General features: G+C 44.3%; 2 non-coding genes across 2 annotated transcripts; both read right to left on the minus strand.

The window, feature by feature from the left end:
- Positions 1-4,762: 4,762 nt before the first annotated feature.
- Positions 4,763-4,926, minus strand: LOC148188446 (U1 spliceosomal RNA). The gene has a single exon (XR_015777838.1). It is a non-coding gene; the product is annotated as a U1 spliceosomal RNA (small nuclear RNA).
- Positions 4,927-10,766: 5,840 nt separating this feature from the next.
- On the minus strand, positions 10,767-10,928 carry LOC148188447 (U1 spliceosomal RNA). The gene has a single exon (XR_015777785.1). It is a non-coding gene; the product is annotated as a U1 spliceosomal RNA (small nuclear RNA).
- Between the last annotated feature and the right edge of the window lie 7,862 nt (positions 10,929-18,790).

Raw genomic sequence — 18,790 nt, forward strand, 5'->3', positions numbered from 1 at the left:
TCAGGTGCAGAACAAGACACAGAAATACTGGAGTAATAAGTCAAGTCAAGCTAATTTATTTATAGAGTCCATTTTCACAAAAGACGGTTTGCCTCAGAGGGCTTTACAGTGTACAACATCCCTCTGTCCTTAGACCCTTACATCACCTAAGGAAAAACTCCCGAAAAAGGGGGGAAAAAAAAGGACGAAACCTCAGGAAGAGCAGCAGAGGATGATGAGGAATCCCTCTTCCAGGATGGACAGACAAGCATATAGATGTCATTAATAACATTTGAAATACAATCATGACAAAAAGGAGAGAGAAAGAGAGAGTGGAAGATAGGGGTAGAGAAGGGGAGAGATGCACAACAATAATGGAAACAGATGCATGTCACATTACATTAACAACCGTGTGTGAAATTACTAATCTACTTTTTGATAATTTTGTGGGTGTTGATAAGAGTCCCATGCATATATTGATAGTGGAGGCGTGGCTCATAATAAAGGCAGTAGAGGGTTGCGTCAAGCAAGATTACGGCATTGGCACAACCAGGACCCATAACACAGGCATAGCTTCATGCAGGACCACAGCAGTGGCACAACCAACTACACAGTCACTAATCAGCAATTATGACTTAAGTATGAAGGCAAGAGAGCAATAATAGAAAAGAAAGAAAGAGGAAGCAGAGCCAGAAAGAAAGAGGAAAGTGTGACGACGTGGGCACCGTGGAATGGGGAAGGACCCATGAGCAAACACTCGGACAGGGATTGAAAAGTTGAAAAGTGTGACTTTTAATAAGGAAAATGTGATGAGAGGTAATAGGGGGAAAGGGAGGCGGGGAACCACGTAGGCATGGATGGCAGGTGAGGTTGGTATGGTGCAGGCATTGAGGGCAGGTGAGGTTGGTGTGGTGAAGGGCTGTGAAGATCCTGAGGTGGCAGCTGAGCACGAAGATGAGGGTCAGGATGGTGAGGCACTGGAGCGTGAGACGGGAGGCACTGGAGAAAAATACAGAGAGGCACAATGAGCATAAATCTGAGAGACACAAAACAAATCCAAAAAGCACAGAAAGAATCTCAGAATGGGATGGCCGATCTACCATTTGTGGAGCGGGAAATAATCTGGCGCTGAGGAGATGTGAAGAACGAGTATATAAGCAATGAGAGGTTGACTGATGATAAGGCGCAGGTGAGAGAGTGTGCCCAGAGCTCCAGCACCGGAAGCCACGCCCAGCCCCTGCAACACAGACAGACAGAAAAGACAACCCAAGCACTCACACACAGTCACAATGGTCAAACCACCACAGAAAGAAAGAGGCTTTTAAACACAACCCTTATGCAATGTCATTTGTAGTGGACAGCAGGACTTACTAGTTCATTCATTTTGATTTTACTCAGAATTGTGGAGGGGGAGTCATACTTAGAGCTGTCAGGAGATGAGGAGGGCCAGGCAGTAGAGCAGAAAGGTGAAAACCCAGAGCAGGGAGTGATTTCTCCCACCGTCCTTTATTATTGATAAGAAGCAATGTGTAAGCTAGTCTTTTTAGTTGAATACACACACACACACACACACAAAAAGAGAGAGAGAGAGAGAGAGAGAGAGGTAATTACGTATCAGTTAAAAGCTTGATTTGGCAAACTATTGACCGTGTTGATTTATATAATTTGCTAACAGTGCATTAAACTATACTGTAGAGGCCAAGCCAACACTTAAAGCCACCAAGGTGCTGCGCCTAGATTAACTGACGTGCCAAAAAAGTTACTTCTGATGAATGAAAGTCCAAGTCAAATTGCCTTGCTGAACACACTGTGTTTATTTTTCTCTGTAGGCTCCAAAAATGCATACTTAATTAGACAAACACATGATGCAAACAACTCTTGCAGCAACATTTAGTGGTCAAAAACTGTTTCCTTCCAGGCAGAACACCTACCTAAACATAAAGGTTCCTACCTTAATAGAAACACAATAAATCACCATGTGTTTTACAGTAAAAACCTTATTATTTTCCATTATCTGCTCCTGCACACTGGCCCCTAATTGTTATGGCAAACAAACATAACAATTAAATACAAAACAATAGGCGCAAGATATAAACACCTCCTTTCCAATACATGTCAACTTATATGACTCATTTTACAACTCTTGTACCAGACAAAGTTTAGTTGCAGGTCTCTCAATAACACTGTTTTTGGTCTTTACTTTGTATAATCGCACCATTCCCTTTGTGTCAGGAAAAATCTCCATCACTCATCCAAGAGGCCAGGAACCACGAGAGGCTGAGGAATCATCTCCAACAGCCAAATGTCGTTTTTGTTCGTTCCACTTTTGTCTCTTGGAACAATGGCAGGTACTCCCAGATCCATCGCTTCCAAAACAGATCTGAAATGTATTGGATGTGTTTTCAGTGATGCTTCACATACATGTCAAAGGACTTGAAAAGTCCAGGAGATAAGGTTGGCTCTCTCGTTAACAAGAGGAGATGGTTTGGGGTAAGAGGTTCCAGGTCATTCGGGTCATCTGAGAGCTTGGTGATTGGATGATCATTAAGGATGGCTTCCACCTCACACATCACAGTGTTAAGTCCATCATCATTCAACATTTGCTGGTGCAAGACTGAGTTGAAACAGTACCTTGCCATGCGTATATGAGATCCCACTGGGGGATTGAAACTCCATCGAACTCCATCTGGAATCAGAGCTCCTTGAATATGCTCGTGGTTCAATGCAGCAAGAGCCTCTCTCAGTTCTCTCTTAGCTCTGGCAAAGTCCATCCTTTCGTCTCCACAGGTCCAAAATAACCCACTCCAACATTTGTAAATGGAGGCAAGTCTGGAATAATTCTCTCCTTTGGAAGATCTGCTTCTTTTGCTCCATTGCCTTTCCATTAAGATGTCTGCAATAACTGCATTCAGAAATGATCCTCCTCACAGCCACATTGGCATTTGTAATACAAAACTACCTCCTGTTGTAGTTACAGACAGAGTATAGTTTCTTCCACTGTGTCCAAGAAGTTGGTGAGTATACTTGAGAATTACCTTGGAGATATGCTGATCCTTGGAGACGATAAGGGATGTTTTTCTCCAATGGCATTGATCCTTTGCCTACTGTAGGGAAGAAATTTCATCTGCAAACCTTTGCTGCTGACGATATTGAATTATGGCTAACTCTGCTTCCTACAGATCCTTTGGTGTCAAAGTGCTACTTTTTGGTTTGATGGCAGCAATTCGTCCTTGACTAGATTGTGATTCAGAAGCCTTCAAAGCTTTTCTCAAACGACTGAGCTCTAACAGGTGGGTTTTCACTATGAGAAACCAGGCAACAGATGTCTTGAGCTTCTTCCAGTCTGAGAAGTAACTGATGAGGTGGTCAGTAGCATTGAGTGAACCACGTATAGTGAAAACAGAGGCATCCTTTCTGACCTCCGGATCATCAGCATCCATTTTGACATCACTGTCATTGACTGGCCAATCTTCTTCACACTGCCAGAGAAAGCTCAGACCCTTCTCTTACTCTAGTCTTACTCGACACACCAGAGCAGACCTAAAGCTCTCTCAACAGGAAGACTGTCGCTGTCCAGATCAGTTTCGTTTATGTCCTTTGCAATTGTCTGCAACACTGCACAAATGTCGCTCACCCATTTCTCCAAAGTGAAACCACCTTGTTTACAGAGAGCACAGAGTTCCTTTATTTGTTACATGGCTGCCTCCTCTGAGCCAAAGCATATTAAGCAGTCATCCACAAAAAAAGTGTTGCTTAACAGCTTGAACACTTTTGTAGAGAATCAGACCTGTTGTCGCACTGTCATCCTGTAGACTGCAAGTTCTTTGCTGAGGTCTCCTTCTGGCCACCAGAGAAAGCGTATAAAGTCTCTGTCTTGTTCTGCAACAATCACCTGGTGAAACATAGCTTGTATGTCTCCCATACATGCTATGGGCTCTTGCCTGAAACAAGTGAGAACTCCAAGCAGGGCACTGGTGAGGTTAGGGCCCTGCAACAGTTCACAATGATGTGCCTTAATACGTGGCTCCACTATCAAATACCACTCACAGTGAACCCTGATAGATAGACGCTTTGGTGGGGTATGTATCACACTCTGCCTTGTTGACCTTATAAATACTCCTGTGACATTTTCTCTGCATAAGCCTTTGAAATGGAACCATTGAGACAGGTTGTATATTCCTTGTGAAACTGTGGATTGCTCACAAACCTTTTCCTCGCTACAAGTACCGGCTGCTTAACCACTGCAAAGCTGTTTGGTAGTTGGACTTGAAGGGCAACTTAAAGCAGTACCTCTTGTCCTGTAGAGATGTGGAAAATTCCATAATCTCCTTGTTATCTGAGGGACAGTCATTAAAGTCATGATTATATTGATTGTTTGGCATGATTTCCAGATTAGACAAATATATTTTGTTTACAACAACAGGAGGAAGCTCCATTACACACATGCTGCCATTTCCATTCAAAGGTCCATTGATGACCCAGCCCAATACTGTCCTTACAGCATATGGGCCATCTCTTGCTTCTTAACGAGCACACCGTCGGTTCATTGGCACTGGCGTTTAAGCACAACTCGCGGCTTCAAGCGCCGAAGCCTCGGCGCGGTTGTAATCGCCGTGCCGGTTTAACATTCGCCGCCGGGCGGCACGGCAGAGCAAACGAAGCACCGTGGAGCTTGGGCCCACGAGCGAACCAGTTGGACGGAGGGCCGCGACGCTTCGCGGCGCTTCACCTCCCCGTCAGCACGCGGCGGCGAGCCGCGGCCGGCTTCATTCAACATGACGGTCGGGGGAGAGCGCGGACGCAGTCCCCCACTAGCAGAAATTATGCAGTCGAGATTCCCACATTTGGGGAATTCGCTGGGGTCAACAGAGCCGGAGTGCAATGGCTGAGCCTCGCCCAGGGTGAACCACCTTCTTGATCACGGTATCGCCCCTGCCAGGTAAGTATGAAGCGGGAGGCTGGGAGAAAGGGCCCCCATTCCCAGACGCAGCACTCTGGCTGACGGTTCCCAAGACACCGAATCTCAGACTTCCCTGCCCTCAGCGTTAGCTCACCTTGGCAAGCGCTTACTGCCTCTCAGAAAGGAACCGAGGGCCCGTGACTGCACAAAAGCGCAAAAGCTAATCATCCGTACTGTGGCAGAGCGTTCCCAGGACAGTTATTCTGTCGTTCAAAAGGAAAGCACACGCGATACATTCATTGCGACCCGTTTGAAAGGGCCACAGCCGCGCTACGCTGCCCTTGACGGGAATACGGGAAACGGTTCGCGGGCTTGGCGTGCGATTGGAAATGTAAGGGCCAACGAATCGCAACGGACCTCCACTGTCCCCTCAGATTTTGTCGACTTCGGATTTTATTGTGCATTTGCTTGCAATCTATTCGAGCTTCTTAACGAGCACACCGTCGGTTCGTTGGCACTGGCGTTTAAGCACAACTCGCGGCTTCAAGCGCCGAAGCCTCGGCGCGGTTGTAATCGCCGTGCCGGTTTAACATTCACCAAACCATGCTTACAAAAAGTAATCACATTTAGTCATCCCTTTACATAGTCAAAAATGTTAACGTGTTTTGATGTAGTATTGGGGCATGTATTGTTCATTTATTACAGACAGGAAGAATATTTTAGGTAACATCTTAAATGCTCCCTGTCAAACACACAGAGGGCAGGTCCCTGTCTGTGTCTGATTTACAGCAGTTGGCAGGTTGCCAGAATGCCACTGCTTCACCTGTGAGATGATAGACTGTATCTAAAGATGGATGGCATGTCCCCACTTACCATCATTATGCTTTAGTGAGGTTAGAATATCTGAGATACAGGTTTTGCCATCTTGAGAGGTTATCAGCGGTTGGGGTGTGCCAACCAAAAAACCTGTCTGACCAATCACGTGCAGCTCTGTTGAATCGGCTGTCAATCATGTATAATTTAATAACTCGTCAAAACTGAACTAATCATTAAAGAAAAAAAGACACATGAACAAACATCATGCAAACTCAGTGTGGACTTTCCACAGTGTGTTTGGAGGCTTGCTCATTGAGCTCAGGTGCAGAACAAGACACAGAAATACTGGAGTAATAAGTCAAGTCAAGCTAATTTATTTATAGAGTCCATTTTCACAAAAGACGGTTTGCCTCAGAGGGCTTTACAGTGTACAACATCCCTCTGTCCTTAGACCCTTACATCACCTAAGGAAAAACTCCCGAAAAAGGGGGGAAAAAAAGGACGAAACCTCAGGAAGAGCAGCAGAGGATGATGAGGAATCCCTCTTCCAGGATGGACAGACAAGCATATAGATGTCATTAATAACATTTGAAATACAATCATGACAAAAAGGAGAGAGAAAGAGAGAGTGGAAGATAGGGGTAGAGAAGGGGAGAGATGCACAACAATAATGGAAACAGATGCATGTCACATTACATTAACAACCGGTGTGAAATTACTAATCTACTTTTTGATAATTTTGTGGGTGTTGATAAGAGTCCCATGCATATATTGATAGTGGAGGCGTGGCTCATAATAAAGGCAGTAGAGGGTTGCGTCAAGCAAGATTACGGCATTGGCACAACCAGGACCCATAACACAGGCATAGCTTCATGCAGGACCACAGCAGTGGCACAACCAACTACACAGTCACTAATCAGCAATTATGACTTAAGTATGAAGGCAAGAGAGCAATAATAGAAAAGAAAGAAAGAGGAAGCAGAGCCAGAAAGAAAGAGGAAAGTGTGACGACGTGGGCACCGTGAATGGGGAAGGACCCATGAGCAAACACTGGACAGGGATTGAAAAGTTGAAAAGTGTGACTTTTAATAAGGAAAATGTGATGAGAGGTAATAGGGGAAAGGGAGGCGGGGAACCACGTAGGCATGGATGGCAGGTGAGGTTGGTATGGTGCAGGCATTGAGGGCAGGTGAGGTTGGTGTGGTGAAGGGCTGTGAAGATCCTGAGGTGGCAGCTGAGCACGAAGATGAGGGTCAGGATGGTGAGGCACTGGAGCGTGAGACGGGAGGCACTGGAGAAAAATACAGAGAGGCACAATGAGCATAAATCTGAGAGACACAAAAACAAATCCAAAAAGCACAGAAAGAATCTCAGAATGGGATGGCCGATCTACCATTTGTGGAGCGGGAAATAATCTGGCGCTGAGGAGATGTGAAGAACGAGTATATAAGCAATGAGAGGTTGACTGATGATAAGGCGCAGGTGAGAGAGTGTGCCCAGAGCTCCAGCACCCGGAAGCCACGCCCAGCCCCTGCAACACAGACAGACAGAAAAGACAACCCAAGCACTCACACACAGTCACAATGGTCAAACCACCACAGAAAGAAAGAGGCTTTTAAACACAACCCTTATGCAATGTCATTTGTAGTGGACAGCAGGACTTACTAGTTCATTCATTTTGATTTTACTCAGAATTGTGGAGGGGAGTCATACTTAGAGCTGTCAGGAGATGAGGAGGGCCAGGCAGTAGAGCAGAAAGGTGAAAACCCAGAGCAGGGAGTGATTTCTCCCACCGTCCTTTATTATTGATAAGAAGCAATGTGTAAGCTAGTCTTTTAGTTGAATACACACACACACACACACAAAAGAGAGAGAGAGAGAGAGAGAGAGAGGTAATTACGTATCAGTTAAAAGCTTGATTTGGCAAACTATTGACCGTGTTGATTTATATAATTTGCTAACAGTGCATTAAACTATACTGTAGAGGCCAAGCCAACACTTAAAGCCACCAAGGTGCTGCGCCTAGATTAACTGACGTGCCAAAAAAGTTACTTCTGATGAATGAAAGTCCAAGTCAAATTGCCTTGCTGAACACACTGTGTTTATTTTTCTCTGTAGGCTCCAAAAATGCATACTTAATTAGACAAACACATGATGCAAACAACTCTTGCAGCAACATTTAGTGGTCAAAAAACTGTTTCCCCTTCCAGGCAGAACACCTACCTAAACATAAAGGTTCCTACCTTAATAGAAACACAATAAATCACCATGTGTTTTACAGTAAAAACCTTATTATTTTCCATTATCTGCTCCTGCACACTGGCCCCTAATTGTTATGGCAAACAAACATAACAATTAAATACAAAACAATAGGCGCAAGATATAAACACCTCCTTTCCAATACATGTCAACTTATATGACTCATTTTACAACTCTTGTACCAGACAAAGTTTAGTTGCAGGTCTCTCAATAACACTGTTTTTGGTCTTTACTTTGTATAATCGCACCATTCCCTTTGTGTCAGGAAAAATCTCCATCACTCATCCAAGAGGCCAGGAACCACGAGAGGCTGAGGAATCATCTCCAACAGCCAAATGTCGTTTTGTTCGTTCCACTTTTGTCTCTTGGAACAATGGCAGGTACTCCCAGATCCATCGCTTCCAAAACAGATCTGAAATGTATTGGATGTGTTTTCAGTGATGCTTCACATACATGTCAAAGGACTTGAAAAGTCCAGGAGATAAGGTTGGCTCTCGTTAACAAGAGGAGATGGTTTGGGGTAAGAGGTTCCAGGTCATTCGGGTCATCTGAGAGCTTGGTGATTGGATGATCATTAAGGATGGCTTCCACCTCACACATCACAGTGTTAAGTCCATCATCATTCAACATTTGCTGGTGCAAGACTGAGTTGAAACAGTACCTTGCCATGCGTATATGAGATCCCACTGGGGGATTGAAACTCCATCGAACTCCATCTGGAATCAGAGCTCCTTGAATATGCTCGTGGTTCAATGCAGCAAGAGCCTCTCTCAGTTCTCTCTTAGCTCTGGCAAAGTCCATCCTTTCGTCTCCACAGGTCCAAAATAACCCACTCCAACATTTGTAAATGGAGGCAAGTCTGGAATAATTCTCTCCTTTGGAAGATCTGCTTCTTTTGCTCCATTGCCTTTCCATTAAGATGTCTGCAATAACTGCATTCAGAAATGATCCTCCTCACAGCCACATTGGCATTTGTAATACAAAACTACCTCCTGTTGTAGTTACAGACAGAGTATAGTTTCTTCCACTGTGTCCAAGAAGTTGGTGAGTATACTTGAGAATTACCTTGGAGATATGCTGATCCTTGGAGACGATAAGGGGATGTTTTTTTCTCCAATGGCATTGATCCTTTGCCTACTGTAGGGAAGAAATTTCATCTGCAAACCTTTGCTGCTGACGATATTGAATTATGGCTAACTCTGCTTCCTACAGATCCTTTGGTGTCAAAGTGCTACTTTTTGGTTTGATGGCAGCAATTCGTCCTTGACTAGATTGTGATTCAGAAGCCTTCAAAGCTTTTCTCAAACGACTGAGCTCTAACAGGTGGGTTTTCACTATGAGAAACCAGGCAACAGATGTCTTGAGCTTCTTCCAGTCTGAGAAGTAACTGATGAGGTGGTCAGTAGCATTGAGTGAACCACGTATAGTGAAAACAGAGGCATCCTTTCTGACCTCCGGATCATCAGCATCCATTTTGACATCACTGTCATTGACTGGCCAATCTTCTTCACACTGCCAGAGAAAGCTCAGACCCTTCTCTTACTCTAGTCTTACTCGACACACCAGAGCAGACCTAAAGCTCTCTCAACAGGAAGACTGTCGCTGTCCAGATCAGTTTCGTTTATGTCCTTTGCAATTGTCTGCAACACTGCACAAATGTCGCTCACCCATTTCTCCAAAGTGAAACCACCTTGTTTACAGAGAGCACAGAGTTCCTTTATTTGTTACATGGCTGCCTCCTCTGAGCCAAAGCATATTAAGCAGTCATCCACAAAAAAAGTGTTGCTTAACAGCTTGAACACTTTTTGTAGAGAATCAGACCTGTTGTCGCACTGTCATCCTGTAGACTGCAAGTTCTTTGCTGAGGTCTCCTTCTGGCCACCAGAGAAAGCGTATAAAGTCTCTGTCTTGTTCTGCAACAATCACCTGGTGAAACATAGCTTGTATGTCTCCCATACATGCTATGGGCTCTTGCCTGAAACAAGTGAGAACTCCAAGCAGGGCACTGGTGAGGTTAGGGCCCTGCAACAGTTCACAATGATGTGCCTTAATACGTGGCTCCACTATCAAATACCACTCACAGTGAACCCTGATAGATAGACGCTTTGGTGGGGTATGTATCACACTCTGCCTTGTTGACCTTATAAATACTCCTGTGACATTTTCTCTGCATAAGCCTTTGAAATGGAACCATTGAGACAGGTTGTATATTCCTTGTGAAACTGTGGATTGCTCACAAACCTTTTCCTCGCTACAAGTACCGGCTGCTTAACCACTGCAAAGCTGTTTGGTAGTTGGACTTGAAGGGCAACTTAAAGCAGTACCTCTTGTCCTGTAGAGATGTGGAAAATTCCATAATCTCCTTGTTATCTGAGGGACAGTCATTAAAGTCATGATTATATTGATTGTTTGGCATGATTTCCAGATTAGACAAATATATTTTGTTTACAACAACAGGAGGAAGCTCCATTACACACATGCTGCCATTTCCATTCAAAGGTCCATTGATGACCCAGCCCAATACTGTCCTTACAGCATATGGGCCATCTCTTGCTTCTTAACGAGCACACCGTCGGTTCATTGGCACTGGCGTTTAAGCACAACTCGCGGCTTCAAGCGCCGAAGCCTCGGCGCGGTTGTAATCGCCGTGCCGGTTTAACATTCCCCGCCCGCTCGGCGGCACGGCAGAGCAAACGAAGCACCATGGAGCTTGGGCCTGGCGAACCAGTTGGACGGAGGGCCGCTGACGCTTGGCGCTTCACCTCCCGTCCAGCACGCCGCGGCGAGCCGGCCGCTTCATTCAACATGACGGTCGGGGAGAGCGCGGACGCAGTCCCCACTAGCAGAAATTATGCAGTCGAGATTCCCACATTTGGGGAATTCGCTGGGGTCAACAGAGCCGAGTGCAATGGCTGAGCCTCGCCCAGGGTGAACCACCTTCTTGATCGCGGTATCTCCCCTGCCAGGTAAGTATGAAGCGGGAGGCTGGGAGAAAGGGCCCCATTCCCAGACGCAGCACTCTGGCTGACGGTTCCCAAGACACCGAATCTCAGACTTCCCTGCCCTCAGCGTTAGCTCACCTTGGCAAGCGCTTACTGCCTCTCAGAAAGGAACCGAGGGCCCGTGACTGCACAAAAGCGCAAAAGCTAATCATCCGTACTGTGGCAGAGCGTTCCCAGGACAGTTATTCTGTCGTTCAAAAGGAAAGCACACGCGATACATTCATTGCGACCCGTTTGAAAGGGCCACAGCCGCGCTCTGCTGCCCTTGACGGAATACGGGAAACGGTTCGCGGGCTTGGCGTGCGATTGGAAATGTAAGGGCCAACGAATCGCAACGGACCTCCACTGTCCCTCAGATTTTGTCGACTTCGGATTTTATTGTGCATTTGCTTGCAATCTATTCGAGCTTCTTAACGAGCACACCGTCGGTTCATTGGCACTGGCGTTTAAGCACAACTCGCGGCTTCAAGCGCCGAAGCCTCGGCGCGGTTGTAATCGCCGTGCGGTTTAACATTCACCAAACCATGCTTACAAAAAGTAATCACATTTAGTCATCCCTTTACATAGTCAAAAATGTTAACGTGTTTTGATGTAGTATTGGGGCATGTATTGTTCATTTATTACAGACAGGAAGAATATTTTAGGTAACATCTTAAATGCTCCCTGTCAAACACACAGAGGGCAGGTCCCTGTCTGTGTCTGATTTACAGCAGTTGGCAGGTTGCCAGAATGCCACTGCTTCACCTGTGAGATGATAGACTGTATCTAAAGATGGATGGCATGTCCCCACTTACCATCATTATGCTTTAGTGAGGTTAGAATATCTGAGATACAGGTTTTGCCATCTTGAGAGGTTATCAGCGGTTGGGGTGTGCCAACCAAAAAACCTGTCTGACCAATCACGTGCAGCTCTGTTGAATCGGCTGTCAATCATGTATAATTTAATAACTCGTCAAAACTGAACTAATCATTAAAGAAAAAAAGACACATGAACAAACATCATGCAAACTCAGTGTGGACTTTCCACAGTGTGTTTGGAGGCTTGCTCATTGAGCTCAGGTGCAGAACAAGACACAGAAATACTGGAGTAATAAGTCAAGTCAAGCTAATTTATTTATAGAGTCCATTTTCACAAAAGACGGTTTGCCTCAGAGGGCTTTACAGTGTACAACATCCCTCTGTCCTTAGACCCTTACATCACCTAAGGAAAAACTCCCGAAAAAGGGGGGAAAAAAAAGGACGAAACCTCAGGAAGAGCAGCAGAGGATGATGAGGAATCCCTCTTCCAGGATGGACAGACAAGCATATAGATGTCATTAATAACATTTGAAATACAATCATGACAAAAAGGAGAGAGAAGAGAGAGTGGAAGATAGGGGTAGAGAAGGGGAGAGATGCACAACAATAATGGAAACAGATGCATGTCACATTACATTAACAACCGGTGTGAAATTACTAATCTACTTTTTGATAATTTTGTGGGTGTTGATAAGAGTCCCATGCATATATTGATAGTGGAGGCGTGGCTCATAATAAAGGCAGTAGAGGGTTGCGTCAAGCAAGATTACGGCATTGGCACAACCAGGACCCATAACACAGGCATAGCTTCATGCAGGACCACAGCAGTGGCACAACCAACTACACAGTCACTAATCAGCAATTATGACTTAAGTATGAAGGCAAGAGAGCAATAATAGAAAAGAAAGAAAGAGGAAGCAGAGCCAGAAAGAAAGAGGAAAGTGTGACGACGTGGGCACCGTGAATGGGGAAGGACCCATGAGCAAACACTCGGACAGGGATTGAAAAGTTGAAAAGTGTGACTTTTAATAAGGAAAATGTGATGAGAGGTAATAGGGGGAAAGGGAGGCGGGGAACCACGTAGGCATGGATGGCAGGTGAGGTTGGTATGGTGCAGGCATTGAGGGCAGGTGAGGTTGGTGTGGTGAAGGGCTGTGAAGATCCTGAGGTGGCAGCTGAGCACGAAGATGAGGGTCAGGATGGTGAGGCACTGGAGCGTGAGACGGGAGGCACTGGAGAAAAATACAGAGAGGCACAATGAGCATAAATCTGAGAGACACAAAAACAAATCCAAAAAGCACAGAAAGAATCTCAGAATGGGATGGCCGATCTACCATTTGTGGAGCGGGAAATAATCTGGCGCTGAGGAGATGTGAAGAACGAGTATATAAGCAATGAGAGGTTGACTGATGATAAGGCGCAGGTGAGAGAGTGTGCCCAGAGCTCCAGCACCGGAAGCCACGCCCAGCCCCTGCAACACAGACAGACAGAAAAGACAACCCAAGCACTCACACACAGTCACAATGGTCAAACCACCACAGAAAGAAAGAGGCTTTTAAACACAACCCTTATGCAATGTCATTTGTAGTGGACAGCAGGACTTACTAGTTCATTCATTTTGATTTTACTCAGAATTGTGGAGGGGGAGTCATACTTAGAGCTGTCAGGAGATGAGGAGGGCCAGGCAGTAGAGCAGAAAGGTGAAAACCCAGAGCAGGGAGTGATTTCTCCCACCGTCCTTTATTATTGATAAGAAGCAATGTGTAAGCTAGTCTTTTTAGTTGAATACACACACACACACACACACAAAAAGAGAGAGAGAGAGAGAGAGAGAGAGAGGTAATTACGTATCAGTTAAAAGCTTGATTTGGCAAACTATTGACCGTGTTGATTTATATAATTTGCTAACAGTGCATTAAACTATACTGTAGAGGCCAAGCCAACACTTAAAGCCACCAAGGTGCTGCGCCTAGATTAACTGACGTGCCAAAAAGTTACTTCTGATGAATGAAAGTCCAAGTCAAATTGCCTTGCTGAACACACTGTGTTTATTTTTCTCTGTAGGCTCCAAAAATGCATACTTAATTAGACAAACACATGATGCAAACAACTCTTGCAGCAACATTTAGTGGTCAAAAAACTGTTTCCCCTTCCAGGCAGAACACCTACCTAAACATAAAGGTTCCTACCTTAATAGAAACACAATAAATCACCATGTGTTTTACAGTAAAAACCTTATTATTTTCCATTATCTGCTCCTGCACACTGGCCCCTAATTGTTATGGCAAACAAACATAACAATTAAATACAAAACAATAGGCGCAAGATATAAACACCTCCTTTCCAATACATGTCAACTTATATGACTCATTTTACAACTCTTGTACCAGACAAAGTTTAGTTGCAGGTCTCTCAATAACACTGTTTTTGGTCTTTACTTTGTATAATCGCACCATTCCCTTTGTGTCAGGAAAAATCTCCATCACTCATCCAAGAGGCCAGGAACCACGAGAGGCTGAGGAATCATCTCCAACAGCCAAATGTCGTTTTTGTTCGTTCCACTTTTGTCTCTTGGAACAATGGCAGGTACTCCCAGATCCATCGCTTCCAAAACAGATCTGAAATGTATTGGATGTGTTTTCAGTGATGCTTCACATACATGTCAAAGGACTTGAAAAGTCCAGGAGATAAGGTTGGCTCTCTCGTTAACAAGAGGAGATGGTTTGGGGTAAGAGGTTCGAGGTCATTCGGGTCATCTGAGAGCTTGGTGATTGGATGATCATTAAGGATGGCTTCCACCTCACACATCACAGTGTTAAGTCCATCATCATTCAACATTTGCTGGTGCAAGACTGAGTTGAAACAGTACCTTGCCATGCGTATATGAGATCCCACTGGGGGATTGAAACTCCATCGAACTCCATCTGGAATCAGAGCTCCTTGAATATGCTCGTGGTTCAATGCAGCAAGAGCCTCTCTCAGTTCTCTCTTAGCTCTGGCAAAGTCCATCCTTTCGTCTCCACAGGTCCAAAATAACCCACTCCAACATTTGTAAATGGAGGCAAGTCTGGAATAATTCTCTCCTTTGGAAGATCTGCTTCTTTTGCTCCATTGCCTTTCCATTAAGATGTCTGCAATAACTGCATTCAGAAATGATCCTCCTCACAGCCACATTGGCATTTGTAATACAAAACTACCTCCTGTTGTAGTTACAGACAGAGTATAGTTTCTTCCACTGTGTCCAAGAAGTTGGTGAGTATACTTGAGAATTACCTTGGAGATATGCTGATCCTTGGAGACGATAAGGGGATGTTTTTTTCTCCAATGGCATTGATCCTTTGCCTACTGTAGGGAAGAAATTTCATCTGCAAACCTTTGCTGCTGACGATATTGAATTATGGCTAACTCTGCTTCCTACAGATCCTTTGGTGTCAAAGTGCTACTTTTTGGTTTGATGGCAGCAATTCGTCCTTGACTAGATTGTGATTCAGAAGCCTTCAAAGCTTTTCTCAAACGACTGAGCTCTAACAGGTGGGTTTTCACTATGAGAAACCAGGCAACAGATGTCTTGAGCTTCTTCCAGTCTGAGAAGTAACTGATGAGGTGGTCAGTAGCATTGAGTGAACCACGTATAGTGAAAACAGAGGCATCCTTTCTGACCTCCGGATCATCAGCATCCATTTTGACATCACTGTCATTGACTGGCCAATCTTCTTCACACTGCCAGAGAAAGCTCAGACCCTTCTCTTACTCTAGTCTTACTCGACACACCAGAGCAGACCTAAAGCTCTCTCAACAGGAAGACTGTCGCTGTCCAGATCAGTTTCGTTTATGTCCTTTGCAATTGTCTGCAACACTGCACAAATGTCGCTCACCCATTTCTCCAAAGTGAAACCACCTTGTTTACAGAGAGCACAGAGTTCCTTTATTTGTTACATGGCTGCCTCCTCTGAGCCAAAGCATATTAAGCAGTCATCCACAAAAAAAGTGTTGCTTAACAGCTTGAACACTTTTTGTAGAGAATCAGACCTGTTGTCGCACTGTCATCCTGTAGACTGCAAGTTCTTTGCTGAGGTCTCCTTCTGGCCACCAGAGAAAGCGTATAAAGTCTCTGTCTTGTTCTGCAACAATCACCTGGTGAAACATAGCTTGTATGTCTCCCATACATGCTATGGGCTCTTGCCTGAAACAAGTGAGAACTCCAAGCAGGGCACTGGTGAGGTTAGGGCCCTGCAACAGTTCACAATGATGTGCCTTAATACGTGGCTCCACTATCAAATACCACTCACAGTGAACCCTGATAGATAGACGCTTTGGTGGGGTATGTATCACACTCTGCCTTGTTGACCTTATAAATACTCCTGTGACATTTTCTCTGCATAAGCCTTTGAAATGGAACCATTGAGACAGGTTGTATATTCCTTGTGAAACTGTGGATTGCTCACAAACCTTTTCCTCGCTACAAGTACCGGCTGCTTAACCACTGCAAAGCTGTTTGGTAGTTGGACTTGAAGGGCAACTTAAAGCAGTACCTCTTGTCCTGTAGAGATGTGGAAAATTCCATAATCTCCTTGTTATCTGAGGGACAGTCATTAAAGTCATGATTATATTGATTGTTTGGCATGATTTCCAGATTAGACAAATATATTTTGTTTACAACAACAGGAGGAAGCTCCATTACACACATGCTGCCATTTCCATTCAAAGGTCCATTGATGACCCAGCCCAATACTGTCCTTACAGCATATGGGCCATCTCCATGACTGTTCACAACTGATTCCAATAACCTGGGAACGATGGTTCCTATTAACACGTCAACATTGGCTTTTGTGGTAGGGATGTGAACCTTTAACAAATAAGGCAACCTTTCCATCTCTGCAGCAGTGACGTCATCTGGCGTGACCGGCATCTCTTGCTGTGTGAGAACCTCTGGCAGTGGTTAAAAGTTCCTTCTATCAAGATCTGAAATCAAAGAGTAAGATGGGATGACCTTTTCTCATCCCATTGTTTTTAAGAGAAACTGTGTTCTTTTTCCTGTTGTTGCATCAAGTTTTCTGAATAAAATGTAACTGTGCTACATGAACTTGCATGGTCTCATTTGAAAGGTAACACTTTGAAGTTTTATCCCCAGTAGTCAAAATCACTGTAAGTGCTTTGGTCTTTGAGTGACTTTAGTGTAAACACACTAAAATAAGAAGTTTTTTTATCCTCGCCCAATTTTTTTTAGGAAAAAGATGCTGCAGATGACTGTAACTGGGAGGTATTAGCTGATACTCACTGTGGGTCCATAGTATAAGTGCTTATCTAATCCAAGCTGAAAGTTGATAGCAATATTACAGAAAATGACTATTTTACACAGGTTTTTCTAAAGTTTGTCTAGGCGTTTCCAAAAGGGACATCTTGGAGACTCCAAAAGGACACTTGGTAACCATGGTCACATGTTTTGGTAAAAAGGCTGCCATTTTTGAATGCTTCAATGTACAGTCATAATCTTGGGCTCTACTGAAAGCTGACACTCAGGGCTATCCTCTCAGATATAAATATTACTCATCAGTATTACTCATTCAGAGTAACAGATGCATAAACACATTATAATGTACTTTTATAACTTTGTGCACAAATTTTGTGCATAAAAACAGTAAAAACATGAGTTGTAGTGGAAAATAAGTATATTACAATTATAAAACACAGCAAACTATTCACATATCACTACACATATTCACAGCAACCCTCACAAAACATTATGTCCTGAACATTGATGTCGTTCCATTGAGCTGGATGCACCAGCTTGACTACTGCTGCTGCATCTCCCTCTCCCTCTTGCTCGTCCTCTGCCTGGCTCCTCCTCTGACGTGTTACTCTTCTGCTGTTACACTGCCTGTGGAACTGGCTCCCAGTCCTCATCAACTTGTACATCACGTGATAGCCTATAATGTAAAAAAATATCATTACATTCATTTACTAACTAAAAGATAAAAGAACTTTTCCAAATTATATGTATTTTACTTTTTACACCCCCACCCCATCCTCTCACTCGCCCCCTCACACACTATCCCCCTCCCCCGCGCCCAACACTCACACACCTCCCCCAAGCAGTAACACCTCAAGGAGAACACAGTAAGCCTCACAGGAAAGAGTTTACAAAACAACTAGTCCCCTCACACAGTAAGATGATTTACAAAATGCGTGTTCATAATTCAAACTACATCTTTTGTGTCCAAATATACAGTAGTGGGTACATTATATAAGCAGTAACATCCCCCAAAAAAGCAGTAAGACGTCGAAACGTGGAAAAAACAAATAGGAATTAGTAAACAAAATATCCCCCCTCCCCCCTCGACTACAGGTTCGTTCGTAAAAAAAAAACAACAAAAAAACAACCCCACAAGGCGATTCATAATTCAAACTAAAGCTTATCTATGTCGAAATATACAGTGAAACGCATGCATATAAAATAATAAAATACTTACGTCAAGGGTTTTAGCTTCTCCGTCAATAAATCGCTCCTCCGCCTCCTCGTGCGATTCCTCACTGTCCTGAGAAAATTCCACACTGGTCTCATCACTTCGAGGCCGACGAGTAACTTTCTCTAAAGCCTCATCCACAGTAAATTCAGTTTTGGCCGTGCTTTTAGCCGTATTCATTCATCGTTGTCTCAAAAAGATGCTCAAAACAGATGCGCTCCGACGATGACACCAGCTGATCTCCGCTTTACGCAGGGGATTCCTCCCCTTCTGCTGACACTAACCCCATCAACCAGCATATCCCCGTGTTCAGAATTTCATTGGCTAAATGAAACGCCAATCATTAGCACACTCGATTGCAACTGGTGGGCTTTCCACACCTCCAAAGTGAGACAGTCCCCTTCTTTCATTGCAGGCACTCATTGGCTTTAGCAGTCTCTAAACTGTATACAGAAGCTCACATTGGCTCAAACGAAGTGTCAATCACAAGAGGAGAGCCCAGTGGCCATTTTGATACCCTGGGACCGGCATTGCATGCATGCATATGAGGATTATGACAGAAAATACAGAAA

This window comes from Plectropomus leopardus, chromosome 10 (genome assembly GCF_026936395.1).
Source record: "Plectropomus leopardus strain MGB_pleo_1.0 chromosome 10, ASM2693639v1, whole genome shotgun sequence".
Lineage (NCBI taxonomy): Eukaryota > Metazoa > Chordata > Actinopteri > Perciformes > Serranidae > Plectropomus > Plectropomus leopardus.